The sequence below is a fragment of the Hylobates moloch genome, unplaced genomic scaffold (genome assembly GCF_009828535.3).
Source record: "Hylobates moloch isolate HMO894 unplaced genomic scaffold, HMol_V3 SCAFFOLD_6, whole genome shotgun sequence".
NCBI lineage: Eukaryota > Metazoa > Chordata > Mammalia > Primates > Hylobatidae > Hylobates > Hylobates moloch.
In genome coordinates, this window is record NW_026652281.1 from 36011655 (window position 1) to 36033898 (window position 22244).

Here is a 22244-nt window from a genome sequence, read left to right on the forward strand (position 1 = left end):
CGGGAGATTATCCTGGGTAGACCCAATGTAACGACATGAGCCCTTAAAAATTTCAAACTGTTCACTGGCTTCCCAGTGTAATCAGAATAAATTTTAAATTATTTACCTTGGTTTACAACTCTGCATAATCTAGATCCCATTCTTACCACTTCTCCTGTCCTTTCCCACCTACCTCTTTCTTATGCCTTAGAACTACCTTTCCTTCAGCCTCAAAACTTCTGCTTCCAAATCTTCAAATGATTAGTGCTTCATGTCATTCAGGTTTTGGCATAAATGTCAAATTTTCAAAGATCACACCTTCCATGATCACCTTATCAACGCACTGGTGCTATCCTCAAACTTTCTACCACATCATGGAGTTTCATATTCTAAGCATTTGAGATCTGAAAAGCTCTATCTATGTATTTATTTAATTTTCTGTCTCTCTCATCATTGTTTTCCAAAGTGGAATATAAATCCCATGAAGACAAGAACCAAGATTCTCCTGCGCTGCTGTTTCCCTCGCACTATAACAGTGCTTGGTGCTTTTTGTTCAATGTATGAATGTAGATGATACAATAATGAGTAAGAGAATTTATAATCTAGAAGGGGACTAAGACATTTACCGCATTAGTTTTAATACAAGGGAATGTACTGTTAAAGAATGGGAAATTAGATCGTTTCCAGCTAGGTAATCAAAAAAGATTTCAGAGAGAAAGTAGTAACAGAACTAGACTTCAAGGATGTTTAGGAATTTTTCAGGGCAGAGATTTCAATATTATGTGTTAGGTTAAAAAATTCAGAATTCACCATATAGGCAATGAAAATATTAAGTATTTCAAATAAAAAGGGATATGTAATTAGAACAAGATCCACAAATATTACAGGACCAGTTTCTAGTTCTGGCTCAAGAGGAAAAATAATCAGAAATCATATGCACACTATTACTAATTTATAGCTAAATGTAATGGCCAAAAGCTTTTTCAACTGGAAAATATGATTGCAGGAAAAAAAAAAAAAAAAACTCCTCTAAGTCATACACTCTATAAAAAACGTTTATAAATTCTATGATGTTGATAAAACAAAGAAAAAAAACCACAATCACCTCTGACAATCATTTTACCCAATTAACAAAAGATTTAGAAAAACTGTGCGTAAGAACTTTATTTTTCTAAATTCTTAACATGTCCTAATCTGTTAAAACTTCAATTTCAGGGTATGCAGTGTTTTCCAGGGATGTCCAATATTTTGATTTCTCTGAGCAACCTTGGAAGACGAATTGTCTTTAGCCACACATAAAATACACTGGCTGGGTGCGGTGGTTCACGCCTGTATTCCCAGCACTTTGGGAGGCTGAGGTGGGTGGATCACTTGAGGTCAGGAGTTCAAGAGCAGCCTGGCCAACACGGTGAAACCTCGTCTCTACTAAAAATACAAAAAAACAATAGGCGGGTATGGTGGTGGGCGCCTGTAATCCCAGGTACTCAGGAGTTTGAGGCTGGGGAATCGCTTGAACTCAGGAGGTGGAAGCTGCAGTGAGCTGAGATCGCAACACTGCACTCCAGCCTGAGCAACAGAGACAGACTCTGTCTCAAAACAACAACAACAACAACAACAACAACAACAACAAACACAGTAACACTATCCACAGCTGATGAGCTTTACAAAATTGCAAAAAAATCTCATAATGTTTTAAGAAAGTTTATGAATTTGTATTGGGCCGCATTCAAAGCTGTGGGTTGGACAAGCTCATTTTAAATTATCCTTTCCTAGGGGGGATAAAATTCTGATTTTTTTTTAAGTTAAATGTTTAAAACAAGGTTTTATGCTTGCCTGTGTATTTAAGTATGTCTTGTTCAATTTTTTTTATACTTTGACCTCTACTTAAAACCTAAAACAGCTACAAGACCGCCCCCAAAAGTACAATTTTACAATACAAACTGTATTCATAAAGATATCATTTTAACACTGAGGAGCTTAGTGAATGAAGGTCACCAAAACAGCACCAAATGTGTATGCACTTGGATTCAAGAAAGAGTAGCCCATAGGATGATTTTTTTAAAGCCTTTTTCCCAAGAAAACAAGATTAAAGTGACCATTCATTTAATATTTAAAATGTCCTAAAATGCCCGGGTTCCCTGATAAATCAGTTTATAACACACAAATCAGCCCTTAAAATACATCATAATGATAAGAAAAATCTCAACGCTGATGTTAAAAACAAAATTGGGTGTTTATGAAAGAATAAATACAGGGCACAGTAATGGCATTTAGAACTTGAAACCAAAGCCTTGGGTCAAAAGACTTTTGTTCTTATACCAATAATACCAAATTCTTACCCTGAAAGAGGAAATATAAGCTTTTCAAATATCATATTTAGTAACTGTAGATGGCATTGCCTAATGCTATACCATTTTCTTCCTTTTTGAATGTCTTTCCTTCCTCTTGCTACAGGCTGGATTTTTTAAAAACATAGATTATAAAATTATTTCACTCTGAATATCCGAAGATAAGTGTTTGCAAGGTTCCCAACTTACTATTAAGTAAAATGAAACAAAAAAATCTAGCATTACTGGACTACGTCAATCAAATTGGAAACCTCTCGATCATCTGACTACCCCTAAGAGTAGGCTGCCATTACTTTCAATGGCAAAAACCGCAATTATTTTTGCACCGACCGAATAGCATCTAATATATATTACAGACTCATTTTAAGCATTAGGAGAATGAGTCACCTAATAAAGGTGTTCATAATGCCTATTTAATATTATGTTCTCAGAGGGAAGAGAGAAAAGAAAATCAGGACAATCTAATAAATGTAATTCCCTTTTTCAAAATAGATCAATGTTTTAAAATTAAGACTTCATATTTACTTTATAAGTCTTTTTAAACTTTCTCTGCCAAGTACTCCAAGGTCAGGTGAATTATCTTAAGTGTCATACACCTTTTATACAAGCAGAAAGGTTCAAGAATTGGAATAAATTTCATCCCACATTCAAATACCCTCTCAATATGATATGGACAGGAGACAGGGAAATACTGGGTAGAAGAGGGCAGCTCTCCAGCAAAGGCCCCACCTCCAGGCCTGGAAACCTGCAGTCCTAAATAGGAACAGGCATTCCTTTATTCACACCCAAAAGATGCTTTCTGGTCTGCCATGCCCCCTTATCCTGTGCCCATAAAAACCCCAAACCCCCTGCTCTACAAGGAGACAAATGGAGGAGCAGAAGAATAGCAAAACAGTGCAGCAGAGAGAAGAAAAGGAATGTCTGAACGCCAAGAGGAGTTTGCCTGGGGATGGTCAGAGAGGAAATTGGCTGCTGGACAGCCAAACTCCAGGGGAAGATCATCTTCCCACTCCATCCCGCTTCCAGCTCCCCATCCATCCCACTGAGAGCCACCTCCACAACTCAATAAAACCCATGCATTCACCCTTCAAGTCCGTATACAACGTGAATCTTCCTGGATGCCAGACAAGGACCTGGGTACCAGGAGGGTACTGAGCTGGTTAACACTTAAGTCGTCTGCAAGGCTAAGGGGGCTCACTGTAACAAATGCCCACCTGGGCTTCGGGAGCTGCAGGCTCCCACCCCTGGATGCTGCCAGGGGGCCGGAGCCCAGAGGCACTTGCCCTGGCTTCTGCACCTGCCCATCTGTGTGCTCCCCCTCCCATAAGGGGTTTGAGCATGGACGGTGGCCAGAACAGATGAGCCACTCCCCTGTTGCACATCCTGCAAGAGGGGTCAGGGAACTCTCCCATTTCAAATAGACACAGGCTATTAATAAGGATCTTGATCCTGAACCAGTTTGTACCTCATATACTATGGTAAGGGCTTTTTCCTAATCTTTTTCTGAAGAAGGTCTGCTATTTAATTCAAATACTTACATTTTCTCAACAAAACACTTGGGAATTCCATAGTAAAGGAATTTTTTTGATATGTGTGCTTTGGATTTTTTTGAGACAGGGTCTCACTGACACGTAGGCTGGAATGCAGTGGCATGATCACACCTTGCTGCAGATTCAACCTCCTGGGCTCAGGTGATCCTCCCAACTCAGCCTCCTGAGTACCTGGGACTACAGGCCTGCACTACCAAGCCCAGCTATTTTTTTTTTTTGTATGTTTTTGTAGAGACGGGGTTTCACCATGTTGCCCAGGCTGGTCTCAAACTCCTGGACTCAAGGGATCCACCCACCTCAGCCTCCCAAACTGTTGGGATTACAGGCGTGAGCCACCATGCACAGCCCCTCCTTCTCCGTTTGAAACTGTTTTGTTTCTAACACTATTCTGGTATTAAGAATATGCTGCTTGAATACTCAAGAAACTACAGTGACTTCCTCTGGGGAACAGAACTGAGCAGCACTCTCTTACTGTTTAAATCTTTAACAATTGCCTGGAATACCTTTAAAAAAATTGCTGTAAGTTATACTTATCAAAAATAATCTGGTTGGGTACAGTGGCTCATGCCTGTAATCCCAGCACTTTCTGGTACCAACGCAGGTGGACCACCTGAGGTCAGGAGTTTGAGAACAGCCTGGCCAACATGGTGAAACTCTGTCTCTACTAAAAATACAAATTAGCTGGGTGTAGTGGCACATGTCTGTAACTCGGGAGGCTAGGGCATGAGAATGGCTTGAATCCGGGAGGCAGAGGTTACGTTGAGCCAAGACCATGCCACTGCACTTCAGCCTGGGGTGACACGGCAAGACTGTCTCAAATAAAATAAAATAAAATAAATCTGTAATTGCCAGCTGTTAGAAAGACCCTTCAAGATTAGTATTTTCTACCTTTCGAAGCACCCAAACGGTGATAAAGTAAAAGTCTAAGCTCACTAGCACTAAATGTAAGGTCTTTATGGCCTTGGCCCTTCACACTCCTCCATCCTTACCCACCGCCACTCACCTACTCTAGCTACACTCCAACCATTTGGAATTCTGTGCAGTCACCACCAAATCACTATACCATTTCATTTACTGGAAGGTTCTTACCTCTGCTGTCTCACCTAGGTAATGTGGATCCATTTTACAGGACCCAATTCAGATGACCTCTCCCAAAAGCCTTCCCTAAGTCCTCCTTCCAGAGTTAGATCTGCCCCTACCCCCACCCCAATGTTTCCATAGATCCCTGTGCTTACCAGCTATCTCATTTATCACACACTTGGGATTACGTATATATTGGTCTTTCTCACTAAAAGCTGTTTGAGGACAAGACTCTTGTATGTCATAATTGTATTCTCAAATGTATTCTAGTATTGTGTCTGGTCCAAAGTAGGTACCCAAATAGCTGCAGAATATGAATGAACTACCTCTCATACTTCAAGGCCCAATTCTGTGAAGGTGTCCATACCTATCCTAAGCAGCCAGGTGCTTTTTTCTCCATGTTCCCAAAGCACGAACTCAACTAATATCTATTTCTCTCCATTAGACTATGAGCTCCTGAACAACAAGCTTTTTCTTCTTCATAACTACACAAGCACTGTCCCAGGTATCTAGTAGCAATTAATTATTTGTGGAGTGGATGAAGAGTATGTATACTGTTAAAAATACATGTGAAAAAGTAACAAGCATAGGATAGCCTGCTCACTTCTGATTCATTTTTTCATCTTTACTAACAATAAGAGATCATAAAGCTCTAAAACTATTTTGTGCTTGCTTCAGGATTAGGGAAAGGGAGCCGTTAAAAGATCAGACTATTCCGCAGATAGCTCCTTATCCTCTGACTTCCTGAAACTCTGCTCTTTTTTTCATCTGAATTCTGTTCTCATTTCTAATCATTAAACCCTGAACCCCCACAAAATTAAAGCCCTCCCAGTAGCTTAGAAGCACAGAATTCCCACTTTAATTGTTTAGCAAAGAGTAGCGGTGGGGGCAGTAATGGTAAGGTAAGGAGGAAAACTCTTTCACCAGAACAACAAAAGGAGATGAAATATTCCTGACATCCCAATTTCAAACTTTGAATTCATTTTCCTCTAGAAATAGCATTATTCAAAGTTACACATGGTAGTAATGGCAGTCAATACAGCATATAAATTAAATGGTTTTTTGTGGGCAGGGGTGGGACATCATCATTCCAGTCAACACATTATTCCTATGGGACCATGACAGATGTTTAAATTTTTCAGCTACTATTCTCTTCATGTTTTCCCCTCCCACAAAAGAAAGCCTGAATATCACAACAGGTTTAGCACAGTGTGAAATATATATATATATATATATATATGTTTTCATCCACAGTTCCTGGATTTTTTTTTTTTTTTTTTTGAGATGGGGTCTGACTCTGTCACCCCAGGCTAGAGTGCAGTGGCGTAATCTTGGCTCACTGCAACCTCCGCCTCACAGGCTCAAGCAATTCTCCCATCTCAGCCTTCTGAGTAGCTGGGACCACAAGGCTGCACCACCATGCCCAAATAATTTTTTTATTTTTTGTAGAGGCAGGGCCTCTCCATGTTGCCCAGGCTGGTCTCAAACTCCTGAGCTCAAGTGATCAGTCCACTTCAGCCTCCCAAAGTGCTGGGATTATAGGCGTGAGCCACCGCACCCAGCCAGTTCCTGGCTCTTCACTCCCATAATGCTTATTATAGTCCTTTTTTTTTTTTTTAAATAATGTTGAGGCACTTCAGGCCTCAGGAACAGAATCTCTCTCTCTAACCTTCTCCTGTCCTCCTTTCACCTGCCCAAAGCATGACTCTAACCTGGTTTTGGGTCAAAAACCCTCATTCCAGAGAGGGTCCTGTCCCCATATCAAAGAAGAAATGCTACATAGAGAGGCCAAGAAAACTCAGAAGACAGGCCTTGCTGGGCTTAGATCATGCACTTTTTGTCCAATCACATTTATACATGGTTGTCAATCATACCTATGCGATGAGGCCTCCATAAAAAGCCAAGAGGACAGGGTTCAGACAGCTTCCATATAGCTGAACATGTGGAGGCTCCTGGAGGTTGGTACACCCAGAGAAGGCATGGAAGCTCCGCGCCCCTGCCCCTGTATCTCACTCTGTGCATCTCTTCATCTGCATCCCCTGTAATATCCTTTATAGTAAACCAGTAAATATAAGCAAGTGTTTCCCTGAGTTCTGTGAGATGCTCCAGCAAATTAATCGACTCCAAAGAGGGGGTAGTGGGAAACCCAACTTTAAGCCAGTCAGAAGTTCCAGAGGCTAGGACTTGGGACTGGGGGGAAGGAGGGGGTGGTCTTGGGGCCTGAGCCCTCAACCTATGGGATCTGATGGTATTTCTGGATAGACAGTGTGGGAACTGAACTGGAGGACACCCAACTGGCATCCACTGTTGGTGTGTGGGGAAAAAGCCGCATGTCTTTGGTCACAGGTGTCTTTTTTAAATTCATTTAATTGGTAAATTTCCCAAGATGAGACACAGATGTCTTTTACTATGTTAGTGATTGTGGTGGTGGTGCAAGAGCAGAGGAAAAAACAAAGGTTTACAGTTTTTCTGAAACACACAGTGTTTAAAATGCCATAATAGCACGGAAATTTATGTAACTCACAAAACCAAACAGTGTATTACTTTAGTACTACTGTACTAAAATACAACAGTTGAATGTACAATAAATGAATCAACTAACTCCCCTGTAACTTCGAACTCTTCAATAAATGTCGTCTTCACCGATTTATCTTAGCTGAAATCAGATGACACCACTTTCTGTGCAGCTTTCTCAATGGGGGGTCTTTTTTTCTCTCACATCCTATGTACTTTAGGCCAGGAAACAGCAATAGGATACTGAAGGGTCTAGAGCAAATTTGTCCCCAAGGCTGCATGGCCCAGGATGGCTTTGAATGCAGCCCAACACAAATTCGTAAACTTTCTTAAAACATTATGAGATTTTTTTTTTCCTGAGATTTTTTTTCAAGCTCATCAGCTATTGTTAGTGTTAGTGTATTTTATGTGTGGCCAAAGACAATTCTTTTGCCAACAAGGCCCAGGGAAGCCAAAAGATTGGACAAGCCTGGTCTAGCGGGAGGCAAAAGATATGCTCCTTGCATCCAATTATCACTTCCAAACCACTTCTCCTCCTTTCTTAAACACCCAAGATCTTCTGACATGATACCCAACTGTGTACCCTCTATTGCCTCCAGCACTCTTCTCCACTCTTAGCCCCACCGTCACTCTCAATGACTTCAAAGTCTATGTGGATTACCCACCTAACACTCTGGCTTCTTAGCTCCTTAACTTCTTCACCTCCAAATACCCACTTCCATGATCCACGCAGGACCTTGTCATCATCAATAACTGCATCATCTCCAAATTCTTAACCAAAAATCTCAAAAATCACATTTTCAGTCTTTATTTTTTTTATTTTTTTTTATTTTTTGAGGTGGAGTCTCACTGTTGCCAAGGCTGGAGTGTAGTGGCGCAATCTCTGCTCACTACAATCTCCGTCTTCTGGGTTCAAGCGATTCTCGTGCCTCAGCCTCTCGAGTAGCTGGAATTACAGGCACACGCCACCATGCCTGGCTAATTTTTGTATTTTTAGTAGAGATGGAGTTTCACCATGTTGGCCAGGCTGTTCTCAAACTCCTGACCTCAAGTGATCCACCCACCTCGGCCTCCCAAAGTGCTGGGATTACAGGCATGAACCACGGCACCCAGCCCCAAATTTCCCGTCTTTAAAATGTATCTCCTGCCCCTCTAGTTCACTGTACTATCTCCAAATTCAACATTCCCTCACCTTACTTACTGTGTTCTCCAATCCAATCAAAAATGCTCTCATCATTTTTCACCATCTGTTACTTTCATCTTTACTGTTCTCTTTAGATTCAACAATAACCAGTCTCTTTCAAACTCTCAAACCCCTTACTCTTCTCTCCCTCTATTACCTGGTAAAATCCCAAATCTAGCTGAACTGATCCATTCCACTTTTATGTGCCTGTACCAGAGCAGCTTATTATAGAGGAAAAGGAGAAAATCAGCTAACAAGGCTAGCTGGTTTCACTTTAAATTCACAACTATAAACATCAAAGGATAGCCAACACTGCCTAGCAGGGCTACTATGTTTCCTGGAAAGTTTGCCTTGCCATACTCTAAGTGTCTTTTTTGTCTCCTCACATCTGTAACAGATCTATTTTTCTACCTATGCCATTCTTTGCTGACGACCTACTTCACGGAGAATATAAAAGCTACTGTAGACAAATTCCCTCATATTTTTAGGCAAGTCAAGTCACCTATCTTCCTTGGGTCTCTGTTTTCGCGTGTTTAAAATAGGAGATGGGTAGGTCGGGAGGGCGCATGAGAGAGTTAATGATATTTAGGGTCTCTTCCAGTTCTAAAATTCTCTGTCCACCTCATTTTATCCTTCAGTTTTTTAAAGGCAAGTGAGCAAATCTAAAACAAAAAGCTATTTGAATCTAACATACCAGGGAAGAGAAGGAACTATAATAGGAATCTTCAACTTAGTATTTTCTTCTAGCAAAGAGAAAAAAATAATCAAGAAAACAGTAAACAAATAAGAATTCTAGGTTTTCACACAAGAGAGCTGGTTTTGTTCTTTATAGACACATCAATTTAATCACAAAGAAATGGATGGCATTTCATATTAATGGCTGTGACTAATATCAAATCAACTATCTATAAAGGCAAAATACATTGGTATGTTATACTAAATTTTTAACACTCCTCCATCACAGAAGAACACCAATTTATGTAGACTACCATAGCTTAGTTTGCCTAGAAGAATTTCTAACATATCTGTTTGGCTTCCATATTTAATAGATTTAATCTCAGAATTCAAATGCAAATTGTACCTATATTTTAAATAGATGTGGGTAAGATTTTTGAAATCGTATTTTGTCCTTCACATGTAAAAAAAGTTTAAATTAAATAAAAAATAAAAATCATGACACCTACATGGCATAGAGAGATTTGTCAGAATTTTTATTGAAAATTGGCTGGGTGCAGTGGCTCACAACTGTAATCCCAGAACTTTGGGAGGCCGAGGTGGGAGGATCACCTGAGGTCAGGAATTCAGGAGTTCAAGACCAGCCTGGCCAACAACTGAAACTCCATCTCTACTAAAAATACAAAAATTAGCCGGGTGTGATGGCACGCACCTGTCGTCCCAGCTACTCAGGAGGCTGAGGCAGTAGAATTGCCTGAACCTGGGAGGCAGAGGTTGCAGTGAGTGGAGATCATGCCACTCCAGCCTGGGCAACACAGTAAGACTCCGTCTCAAAAAAAAAAAAAAAAAGAATTATTATTGAAAATGAGGCTGGGTGCAGTGGCTCACACCTGTAATCCCAGCACTCTGGGAGGCCAAGGTGGGTGGATCATCTGAGGTCAGGAGTTGGAGACAAGCCTGGCCAACATGGTAAAACCCCACCTCTACTAAAAATTAAAAAAAAAAAATTAGCTGGGCGTGGTGGTGCACACCTGTAATCCCAGCTACTTGGAGGGCTGAGGCAGGAGAATTGCTTGAACCTAGGAAGCAGAGGTTGCAGTGAGCCAAGATTGTGCCACTGCACTCCGGCCTGGGCGACAGAGCGAGACTCTGTCCAAAGAAAGAAAAGAAAGAAGTAGTAAAGAAGGAAAGAAAGAAAATGAACCCACTTCCAACAAAAATACTAAAAGACAAATTTGTCTGCATTGCCTCCTCAGTTTAGTACCTTCTCCCTCCTCCATACAGCCCCACTTCAAAAATGTTCACATTACATTCTATTTGCTTACATAATTCCTACCCTAAGGCACTACTCACATACAAGTATTTTTTGCTTCTCCGGTCATACAAAATATCCTCTGTCTCCTTCCCTTAGGGCTTTGCAAAGTACTAGGAACTAACCTAACTAACTTTTAAAGAATTAAAAGGCAACCATAGCTTAAAGTCTACCTTTTCCAGGTATCTCATTTGTACCATCAAAGGAGCCCTAACACAAAGGAATGGCTAATGTAGAAATTTCAAGTGTTTCTGAACAAGTTAGTCAAAGAAATATTTGGACTTACACTCGTAGAAGCAGCAGACCAGGTTATTCAGACCAAGTGTCCTTACAAAGACAATTTAAAAAGCCAGATAAGATAGTAAAATGATCTTAACAGCACCAAATAACCAGCAAAATAATGAGTAATAAATAACAAGCTCAAATCCACTGGAAGTCAGGAACCCAGAAAGGTGACCGCAGCTTTTGCCTTTTGTGAGTTTGCCAAAAAAGAAGCATTTAAGAGGCTGAGCTTTGTTGTTTGTTGCCTGCATTGCAGGCACAGGGGACCAAAGCCAGAGTCTGAGACCCACCAAGGGTGAGGACTGTAGTGAAAACAGCATTGGCTTCGGGCTGAGACTCTAAAGGGCTGCAACCTAGAAATAAAGAAGGAACTAGAAGGAAACCATGGACTGAAGTCAGTTTCAAGTCATCTAGGTGGCCCAGGAAAGTTAAAGATTTGAAATTTGATTAAGACGTTCTCACACCCCCAGGCACTTGGTGATAGCAAATGAAAATCTTCTTTAGAGAAAGATTAACTTCATCTTACATTATATACATCAATTTATTTCTACAACACAACTGAATCAGCTTCATAGAGACTTCCCAACATTGGAATTATCAGACACAAACTGAAAAATAACTATGCTTACTACATGCAAGGGGATAAAGGCCACACTTAAATATTTTTGCTTAAAATTGAAAACTGTAAAAAGTGACAGAGATTTGAACAGAACCAAATAAAAATTCTACACTAAAAAATAACCTAAATTAGGTATTTACTGAATGAGTTAATAACAGATTAGGCATAGGTGAAAAAAAAATGTGAACTTTGAAGATAAGTCTGAAGCAATATCCAGAACCATGCCTTGGGGTCAAAAAGAAGCAAAAAAAAAAAAAAAAAAAAAAAAAAAAAAGAAAAAGAAAAAAGGTAAGAGACAGGATAAGAAGGCCTAACATACTAAACTAGTCCCAAAATGACAGGAGAGTGAATATAAAGCAAAGACAATATTTGAAAAAATTATGGCTAAGAAATTTCCAGGACTGATAAGACACCAATCCACATATTCACAGAGCCCAAAGAATCCGATGCCTAATCACAGCATAGTAAAACAGAAAGCCAAAGCCAAAGATAAAAATCTTAAAAGCAGCCAAACAAAATCACATTATCTTAAAGGGTGAGACACAAAGAGTTGAGGTCTCAACAACAATGAAATGTGCTGAAATAAAGTAACCACCAATGTAGAATGTGCTAAAAGAGAGTAACTGCTAACCTAGAATTCTGTACCTAGCAAAAATATCCTTTAAGACTGAGATAAAGACATTTTCGAGCAGACTAAAGGACATTCTAAAGGGTGTGTTTCAGATCCTTCAAAATCAAAGAAAGCAATCTTAAGTGCAAGATCATAGGAAAAGTAAACAGATGGTAAAGACATGCATTAACTTATAAAAAATATCGGCAGTATAAAACAGTAACAACAACAATAATGAGGAAGAAAGAGAAAAAGTAAGAATGAATTAAAATGCACAACAAAACTGTATGAGTAGGGGCTGGGCACAGTGGCTCATACCTGTAATCCCAGCATTCTGGGAGGCCAGGACTTCGAGACCAGCCTAGCCAACATGGTGAAATCCCCTATCTACTCAAAGTACAAAAAAATTAGGCAGGTGTGGTGGCACATGCCAGTAATTCCAGCTACTCAGGAGGCTGAGGCACGAGAATTGCTTTAACCTGGGAGGCAGAGGTTGCAGTGAGCCAAGATGACGCTACTGCACTCCAGCCTGGGCAACAAGCCAGACCCTGTCTCAAAACAACAACAACAACAAACAAACAAAAATAACTATATGAGAAGGGCTGCAAGTAAGTAGAATTAAAGTGCATCATCTGAGAAGAGGAAAAAGGTATGGATTAACATTAGATTTTATAAGATAGATAGCAATTTCTAGAATAACTAGTAAAAGAAGATCAAACAATAATAAAGAGAAAGCTAGTGTTGTTATATTGATCTCCAACTAGACTTTAATGTGAAAGTACTACCAGAATAAAAGAGGAAAACTTGATAATGTTGAGTCACTGAGAAGATATAGCTACTACACATTTCTATGCATCTAATAGCATAGCCTCAAATTTATAAAAGATTAGAGAACTACACGAGAAATACTCAAATCCACAATCATAATGGAGTGTCTTAACATATTCTTTTAGTAATTGATGAGCAAACAAAAGATCACCTATGATACTTAAGATTTGAAATGCAGGATTAACAAATATGACCTAATAAGAAAAATACAGAGACCTGCACTCAATAAATGGAGACGAAAAAAAAGACAATATACTGGGCCATATACAGATCTCAAATTTTAAGTCTGAAATAACAGGCCCTTGAAACAGAATATGTTCTTGGATTACACTGTAATTTTACAAATTAAAAACAAATAAAATAACTAGAAAATCTCCATATGTTTAGAAATAAAAATGTAATACTTCCAAATCATCCAAAAGTCAAAGTATAAATCATAATAGAAGTCTGAAAACATTTTAAGTGAATTATAAAAATACTATGTACCAAAAAATACTATGTATCAAAACTAGTAATAGAACTAGCTAAAATGGCGCTTACAGGGAAATGTTTAACTTTATGAACATATTTAAAAACAAGAAATGCTGAAAATTCAAGAACTTCACAAAAGAATCCCAAAAAGTAGGAGGGAAGGAAATAAGAAGCAGAAATTAATGCAACAGAAAATAAACATACAACAGACTAGCAAAATTCAAAATACGGTTCTCTGGAAAGACTACTGATCTCTGGTGAAACTAATAAAGGAAAAGGAAAAGGTACAAATAATCTACGTCACATATGAAAAGGGAATCTTTTCCTGCAGCCATTAAAAGGACCACAGAATATTTATTATCAACAATTTCATGCCAGTAAATTTAAAATTTTAGATAAAAGAATTCTTAGAGGAAAAATTTAAAAAATAATCACAAGATAGAATACTTGAATAGGCTTAAAAACAATACATTGAACAAATAACTAAAAACCTTTCCTCCCAACACAAAGAAATGATAAATGCTCAAGGTGACAGGTACTCTAAATACCCCGACTTGATCATTCCACATCTTATGCGTGCATCAAAATATAACATGTACCCCATAAATATGTACGAATAAATACCAAATTTTAAAAAAACTTTCCATAAGAAAACTCCCAGCCCAGGTGGTTTCTCTGACATGTTATAACAAATATTTAAGGAAGAATTCATTCCAACTATACACAAACTCTTCCAGAACCAAAAATGATGGGCCCCTCATTTTATTCTATTTCACATCTTGACAAGAATGGTAGAGGCCACCTCACTCATGAACACTCAGGTCTCTCAGCACAAAGGGCTTCTCAAAAAGCCCTTCTCTTACCAAACTAAAATAGTATCCCCTGTCCCCTGAACCTATTTTATTCTATTTCAAGACCTATATACTACCTGATGTTATTTGTGTGTGTGTGTATGTGTATATATATAATATTTATTGACTATGTCCCCCACTAAAATTTAAGCTCAGACAACACAGGCTCTGTTTTGTTCCCACCCAATGTTGCTACACTATCTGCCTACAGCAGGCTTCAAAAATATTTGTTCAATTAATAATTGGTTTTGGTTTTGTTGAGAAAATGACAAAAACACAAGTAGAATTCAGTAACGCTTTCAAATGAATTCATACTCTATTATAATAACTGCAAGAGCATCATATACATACTTTAGTGGTAGGAGTACAATGTACATAATTCAGGATTCAAAAATAACTGATGAAGGAATGAGGAGTTCTTAATTTCCAAACATCTCCCATCCCCAAGGGGAACCACAACTCTATTTCAATAGTTGTTATATATACCTGTTTCTTCCTTTCTGTATTAGGCACAAAATCATTCACTAATTCCATAAACAGTTATTGTACACTATGCCAGGCAGTATTCCAGACATTTAGACATTAAGAATACAATAATTAAGACAAGGTAGAGTAACGCATGGGACAGAAAAATAATACCCACAGAGTGTGATATATAACAGAGGCATACAGATTGTAAAGCTGAAGCATGATAGAAAAGATAATAAACTTTTCAGTGGTAGATGTTTAGGGAAGGTTTCAGAAGTGGTGATACTAAATAAATACTTGTAAAATCAAATACAAAATATTTTTCATTTTACTATATGTGAAATGAGGATATGAAGTCTGAAAGTACTACAGTAATTTACCACCATAAGATAAGCTAGCCCAAGAATAAAACCAAATCATGGTGAATAATGGAGCAGAATGAATAAGAGAAATTAAGTCCTTGATGTTTTCATGTGAGCCACTGGATGAAGCCTTAGCTGAAGTTTACTAGAAGATCTACTCAGTCTCTCTTTTTGTTTAAGCCAGTTTTGTGTTTTCTGTCACTTGTAATGTAAGAATACAGAGGAATCTCTGAATTCTTTCAAAAGGCAAAGCATTTGCTAACTTCAGTGTATACATGTGCAGGGGCACTACTGGTATTTTTGAAGGGACAATTCTGTTTTGTGGGACCATTCCAAACATCACAGGACACTTAGTGTATCTGACCTCTACTTAATAATTATGAGTAGTACCTCACAGTCGCTGTGACAACCAAAAACGTCCCCATATAGTATTTCCAAACATCTCCCATCCCCAAGGGGAACCACAACTCTATTTCAATAGTTGTTACATATAATATACCTGTTTCTTGCAGTAGCTCCAACAGATATGCTTAAATGTACTTAACACAGTCTTAAACAAACTGGGATATACCACTGAAATATTCTAATTTTACACAATAATTCATTTTTAACTAGTCACTATGACTTTCTAAATGTTCAGCCAAAATCCTACGTATAGGTTAGGCATGGTGGCTAATGCCTATAATCCTAGCACTTTGGGAGGCCGAGGTGGGCGGATCACTTGAGGTCAGGAGTTCAAGACCAGCCTGGCCAACACTGCAAAACCCTGTCTCTGCTAAAAATACAAAAATTAGCTGGGTGTGGTGGCAGGTGCCTGTAATCCCAGCTACTTGGGAGGCTGAGGTAGGAGAATTGCTGAACCCAAGAGGTAGAGGTTGCACTGAGCTGAGATCAAGCCACTGTACTCTGGCCTGAGTGACCGAACGAGACTCTGTCTCAGAAAACAAACACCGAAATCCTATGTATAGCTTATATTAACTCTTGGTGTAAACAGTGTTTTAAAGTTGCCACTTTTACCTGAAAATTCTTATTTATTTAAATTTCTCCATGGTGTCACTGACACCATCCTGTTACCTTCTAATCAGCCATTTGCTTACCCTCTTCCTAGACTGAAATGCCACATATTCATTTTCCCAGCCTCCTGGTAACTAAGGCAGGGGCACGCCAGGATGGACATCGGAAAGAGGGCTTCTGTGAAAGGTTTAGTTGCCTAATTAAGAGATGAAAGAACAAACTCCCACCGGTCTTTGGTAACGGTGTGAGAATGTGATGCCTGGAGCAGAGCCATCTGCAACCATGATGGCAAAGTCTGAGCCCAAAGTTAAGCACACTAAGGATGGCCAAGCATAAAGAAGGAAAGCACCCGGATCCTTGATGAAATCATAGCGCAGCTAAATTGACTAACCATGGAATACTTCATTTCTGGACTTTTTATGTGAGATACTGCTTTTTTTTTCTTTTTCTTTTTCTTTTGCGATGGAGTCTCGCTCTGTCGCCCAGGCTGGAGTGCAGTGGCACGATCCCGGCTCACTGCAACCTCCACCTCCTGGGTTCAAGTGATTCTCCTGCCTCAGCCTCCTGCGTAGTGGGGATTTCAGGCGCCTGCCACCACACCCGGCTAATTTTTGTATTTTTAGTAGAGACAGGGTTTCACTATGTTAGCCAGGCTAGTCTCAAACTCTGACCTCAAGTGATCTGCCTGCCTCAGCCTCCCGAAGTGCTGGGATTACAGGCGTGAGCCACAGCGCCTGGCCCGAGTTACTGTTTAAATCAATGTTAATTGGGTATTATACAACTTGGGGGCCTAACTAAACAAGATGTATTCAAGATCTGACAAGTGATTGACAGGGGGAGAAGAACCAAGATTTCTGAAAGATTTCAAGACTCAGTGGTTGAGAGAGAGGTAGTTAGAAAAGAGAAATCAGGGGAAGAGGAATACAAACACACACATGCTGCTGGGTACAGTGGCTCATGCCTGTAGTCCCAGCACTTTGAGAATCCCAGGTGGATCACTTGAGCCCAGGAGTTTGACACCAGCCTGGGGAATATACCAAGCCCTGGTCTCTTAAAAAAAAAAAAAAAAAAAAGGGCTGGGTGTGGTGATGCACACCTGCAGTCCTAGTTACTCAGGAAGCTAAGGGCTGAGATGGGAGGACTGCTTGAGGCTGAGAGGTCTAGGCTACAGTGAGCCGTGATTATGCCACTACATGCCAGTCTGGGTGGCAGAGTGAAACCCCGTCGGTCTCACAAACAACATATATGTGCACATATAAACACACTAGGTGAGGGTTGGTGAAGAGATCAAACTGACTCAGTTTAGTATGAGTTAAACTTAGGGTAGTATATATAAGATAGACATATGTAGGAGGAAATGGAAGTGGGGAGTTAGAGAACCAAGAAACAGCCCCATAGACATGACGGTTTATATCATAAATGATATGATCACCAAGAGAACACAGTGAAAAGCATACGGAACCTTGAGGACACTGGTTACTTCCCCAGGATCCACACCTTCCCCATATTGTGTTGCAGTCTTTATTTTCAGGTAAGATTCACTCCACTGGCTAGGCCACTTAGGATAATCCCATCCATCTGGACAAAGATATTGTTAAGGTTTGGCAGCATGATCTATGTTTGTTTAATCAAACTAGAGCTTAGGATTCTTGGGAAAAGGCTAGGAGAAGTGGCCTTCTCTCTTTCTTTGGAAATAAATGAAGGGGCTATAATATGAACATCACTGGTGGCAATTTTTTTTTTATTAGAAGGGAAGCCTAAAGCCCAAACAGAAGGACAATGTTGAGAGAACAGCAGATAAATGGGAGCTTAGCCCTGATGACATGACAAAGCCCTCTTCAAGCCACTTCTATCTATGTACTTGCCAATTACACGATACAAAACATCTCTTTGGGTTTTTTTTTTTTTTTGAGATGGGGTCTCGCTCTGTCACCCAGACTGAAGTGCAGTGGCCCAATCATAGCTCACTGCAGCCTTGAACTCTGCCCCTCAAGCAATCCTCCCACGTGGGCCTCGCAAAACTGCTGGGATTACAGGTGTGAGATACCATGGCCCAGCCTTTCATTTTTAAATCCCATTTGCAGCCTAACTGATACAAAGAAAATGTGAAGAAACTTCCTGAGAAATAGAGAATCAGGAAGTATAACGCAGAAAAGCCAAGGAATTTAGATCATTTTATGACTACAGAAGACAGTATATTTCACAATTGATCTAAGGCAGCAGTCCCCAACCTTTTTGACACCAGGGACCAGTTTTGTGGAAGACAATTTTTCCATGGGACAGGAGTTGGGTGGGGGATGGTTTCAGGATGAAACTGTTCCACCTCAGATCATCAGGCATTAGTTAGATTCTCATAAAGAACATGCAACCTAGATCCCTTGCATGTGCAGTTCAAAACAAGGATGGCACTCCTTTGAGAACCTAATGCCACCACTGATCTGCCAGGAGGTGGAGCTCAGGTGGTAATGCTTGCTCCCCTGCTGCTCACCTCCTGCTGTGCTGCCCAGTTTCTAACACCAAACAAGCCAAAGACTGATACCTGTCTGCAGCCCGGGGGTTGGGGATCCCTGGGTCTAAGGAAACCAAGGATGAGAGAGGAAACGTCATTGGATTTGGTGATTCGGAGGTCACAGGTAACTTTTAAAACAGTAGTTTCAGTGGTGAAATGGTAAAGGCAGTACGAGTGCAAAAGATAGAAGCATTTAGTAAGAACTCTACAATGTACCAAACACTTGGATGGACATTTAACAGGTGTTAATTTCCTTAACTACCACCCTGTGAGCTAAGTATAACATATTTTATAGATACAGAATGAAATCTGAATAGTAACATACCCACAGTTACACAGCTACTAAAATGGTTTTTAAAGACTTCAAAAACCAAGATCAAAAGTTCTATCTTGCTCAAAAGTCAATGTTCTTCCTACTATAGCAGCTTCCTAGGATGAAAGAATAAGTCTTTAAAGAAAAGAATAGAAATACAGTGGCATAGCAGACTCAAGCTTTAGAACATCCTCCTAGAGTTGAACAGCACACACTTATATGGCAGAAGATACAAGCATCTATGTAGGCTAGAGAGGGAGAGGCTGAAGAAGGTGGACAGGAAGTGAAAATGGACAGTTTCTAGAGAAAGAAAGATGGGAAAGGATAATCATGGACACATCTGGAGGGAGGGGGTTGCTCTTGAAAAGAAGGAAGGTCATTTCTTCCTCTGAGATTTATGTAAATAAAGAGATGACATTGAGATGAAAAAAGTGAAGTGGAAGTATACCTCAGATGGTTGAGATTTTTCTCATCAAAGGAAAAGATTAAGTTATTTGCTATAAAAACCTGAGGAAATGAGAAGAAAAGGAACCCAACGCTAGAGACCCAGCAGAGAGCACCAAAGGGCATAAAAACTGACCAATATCCTCACATAGCTGTCTCTGACGTCCCTCAGAATTTCAGGGGTCAAACTGGTAAAGCTAGTGAGGCTTATTTAGGATTGGGGACTGGAAAGGTAAGTCTACAGAAAGTGAAGCATTCTAGGCCATCAATAGGAGCTTAGTAAAAGCTGATGATCATGGGATCCTGCTTACACAGGGAGGCAAATGAAATCAGCATTAGGGTAATGGGTTGGAAGAACAGGGAGACAAAGAAGGTTCACAAAAAGAGAGAGAGAAAAGAAAAAATACCAAATTCCATAAGACTGGATGAGTGAGAGGGTTTGTTTGTTTGGAGACAGGGTCTCGCTGTCACCCAGACTGGAGTGCAATGGCACAATCTTGGCTCACTGCAACCTCCACATCCCGGGCTCCAACGATCCTCCTGCTTCAGCCTCCCAAGTATCTGGAATCACAGGCATGCATCACCATGCCTGGCTTAATTTTGTATTTTTTTGTTGTTGTTGTTCAGATGAGGTTTTGCCATGTTGCCTAGGCTGGTCTCGAACTCCTGGACTCATGCGATCCATCTGCTTTGGCCTCTCCCAAAGTGCTGGAATTATAGGCATGAGCCACCACACCCTGCGGAAGTGAGAGGTTTTAAAGAGTTTGTGGTCAGATGTTTTTTGATACAGAGCTTCAAATCATTTTGCCAGAAGCAGTGAGCCACTGACTGGGGCTCAGCAACCTCTACTTTGCTACTGTCCCTTCAAACTGTACGCAGAGAATTCAGACAACCAGCTCTAAAAACACATAGGCTCTAGTTCTAGAAAAGTGAAGGCGAGCAGCGAATGAACTAGCCCATACAAGAAGCAAATATAAAAATATTCCTCCTTCTTTTAAGCTAAACAATTCTATCTCTAAAATTTAAAAATGCATTAAAAGGTCAAAAGTCCAAAGCAAAGGGAAAAATAGATTATGTGTTATGAGATAGAATGAAAAGTAAACAAATCTGTCAGGCTATTTATAACCCACACGTTAAACATTTTTAGCATACAATTCTAATACAGCAGGCATAGTCTGTGCTTAGTAACTTTGGAGAACATCTAGCATAACTTCAAGAAAACGATAGTGCTCAATTTAATATTAATAAAAAAGGTGCACCCATTTGCAATCTCAAAGGGCAAGCTATCATTTATATTTTTAATCTCACTTCTACAATTCTGGGGCTCTTGACACATTATCCAACCCTTCCATCCAGGGAAAGATGGAAAAATTAGCCATGGCAACTTCCTCCACTGCCGCTTTGATCCCACATTTTGCTCTTCAAACTCTGGCAAGGTACTACGTTATTTAGTACAGTTTTTTACACCAGTAATTCTGACTACCCTTGCTCCACTAATAAAGGAGGGAGTACTGAGACTGGCACAAGCCTAAATTATACAGAAAATATCAAGTACTCCTAAGTAGCGTTAAGCAGTAACAACAATCGAGAATACAAGCAATTTAAGAAGTTTTGAACTTAAAAAGCTTTTCTCCATTTTAGTCCTTTCTAAACAGAAACAAAGGGCTTGTACAACATGGAATTCTAAAATGTCAGCAGGCAATTTAAGCTAACACTGAATAAAAAAATAAATCACTTATCCTTGCTTGTACCATTAAGTGATGTCTTACATGTACCGCATAAGGTCTTCATTTTTAAAACGAATATAACACTTTCCAATTTTTTCACTAGATCTAGAAAGCTCACGCCCCCACCTCAAAGGTTCAGAGACCGAAGATTTCCTACAGCCGAAAAAAATGAATGATTTAGATGAACAATCATTTGCCAACACAGGCACCATTCCTCTACTCGGTGGGTCAAGGACTCAGACTCTGACCTAAACCATCCAAGGCTCCTGGGGACTTGATTCTCTCATCAAAGTGAACAAAATTCACTGGCCTTTGGATAACAGCCCTTTCTTTGTAACTCCACATGCCGGGCTATCAGGTATTTTCCCAGGCAGACAGTTTAAAACTTTTAGAGGAAGCAAGAGGGTCGAAACGAGGAAGACGGGGAAGCGACTAAAATGGGAGGGGCGGACAACCCACCCACCTAACGCGAAAGGGGCACCGCTTGCAGGGGCGAAGCTCCAGCAGCAGCCAGGAAACGTGGAGGACGGCGGGCGTCGCGACCCCCATCCAATGCGTGAGAATGGAGGACCTGCAAAGCCAGGGGCCACCTGGAGGCCTGAATGGGGAGTGCGGGGAGGGGAGAGGGTGGGACATGGAGAGAGGAGAGCCACAGAGTCTGGCCGAGCACCGTAGGGTCCCGAGCAGCGGCGGGGCAAAGCCAAGAAAGCTTTGCCGCGGGAGGAGACATCAATGCTTGCAGCCTCACTCACCTGCCAGACGCTCGCCCAGTGGCCAGAAGTACGAGCGCCGCCTGGGCTCTTCGTCTCCTGCCGGACGCAGCTCCTGCTGCCGTCGGTGCTCCGGGACCCGAGAGTTGAGGGTGGTACAGAAGCGGGCAAAGCGGCGACCGGACCCGAGCCCAGGCAGGCGTACATATGGGGCGCCGGGGCCCGAGAAGGCAACTGCGTGCCTCACCTTCCTCACCAACAGCCAACAGTAGTTCCCGGGAACAGCATCGAGCCAACCTCGGTCCACTGCTCCCGGGGCTTAGCCCGCAGATCTCCCGGAGCAGCAGCCAGGCTTCCGGCGGCCACACCCCGCCCCCTTGCTACTTGCCCTCCGC

General features: G+C 40.7%; 1 protein-coding gene across 5 annotated transcripts in view; it reads right to left on the reverse strand.

The window, feature by feature from the left end:
- The window catches only part of APC (APC regulator of WNT signaling pathway), a 140880-nt gene extending 118642 nt beyond the window's left edge, over window positions 1-22238 (reverse strand). For 4 of the 5 annotated variants that reach the window (XM_058440614.1, XM_058440613.1, XM_032156665.2 and 1 more), the window contains exon 1: window positions 21892-22238. The gene's annotated coding sequence lies outside the window, so the exon portion shown is untranslated. The remainder of the gene's footprint in view (window positions 1-21891) is intronic. The other variant, XM_032156667.2, reaches the window with a different exon arrangement.
- Between the last annotated feature and the right edge of the window lie 6 nt (window positions 22239-22244).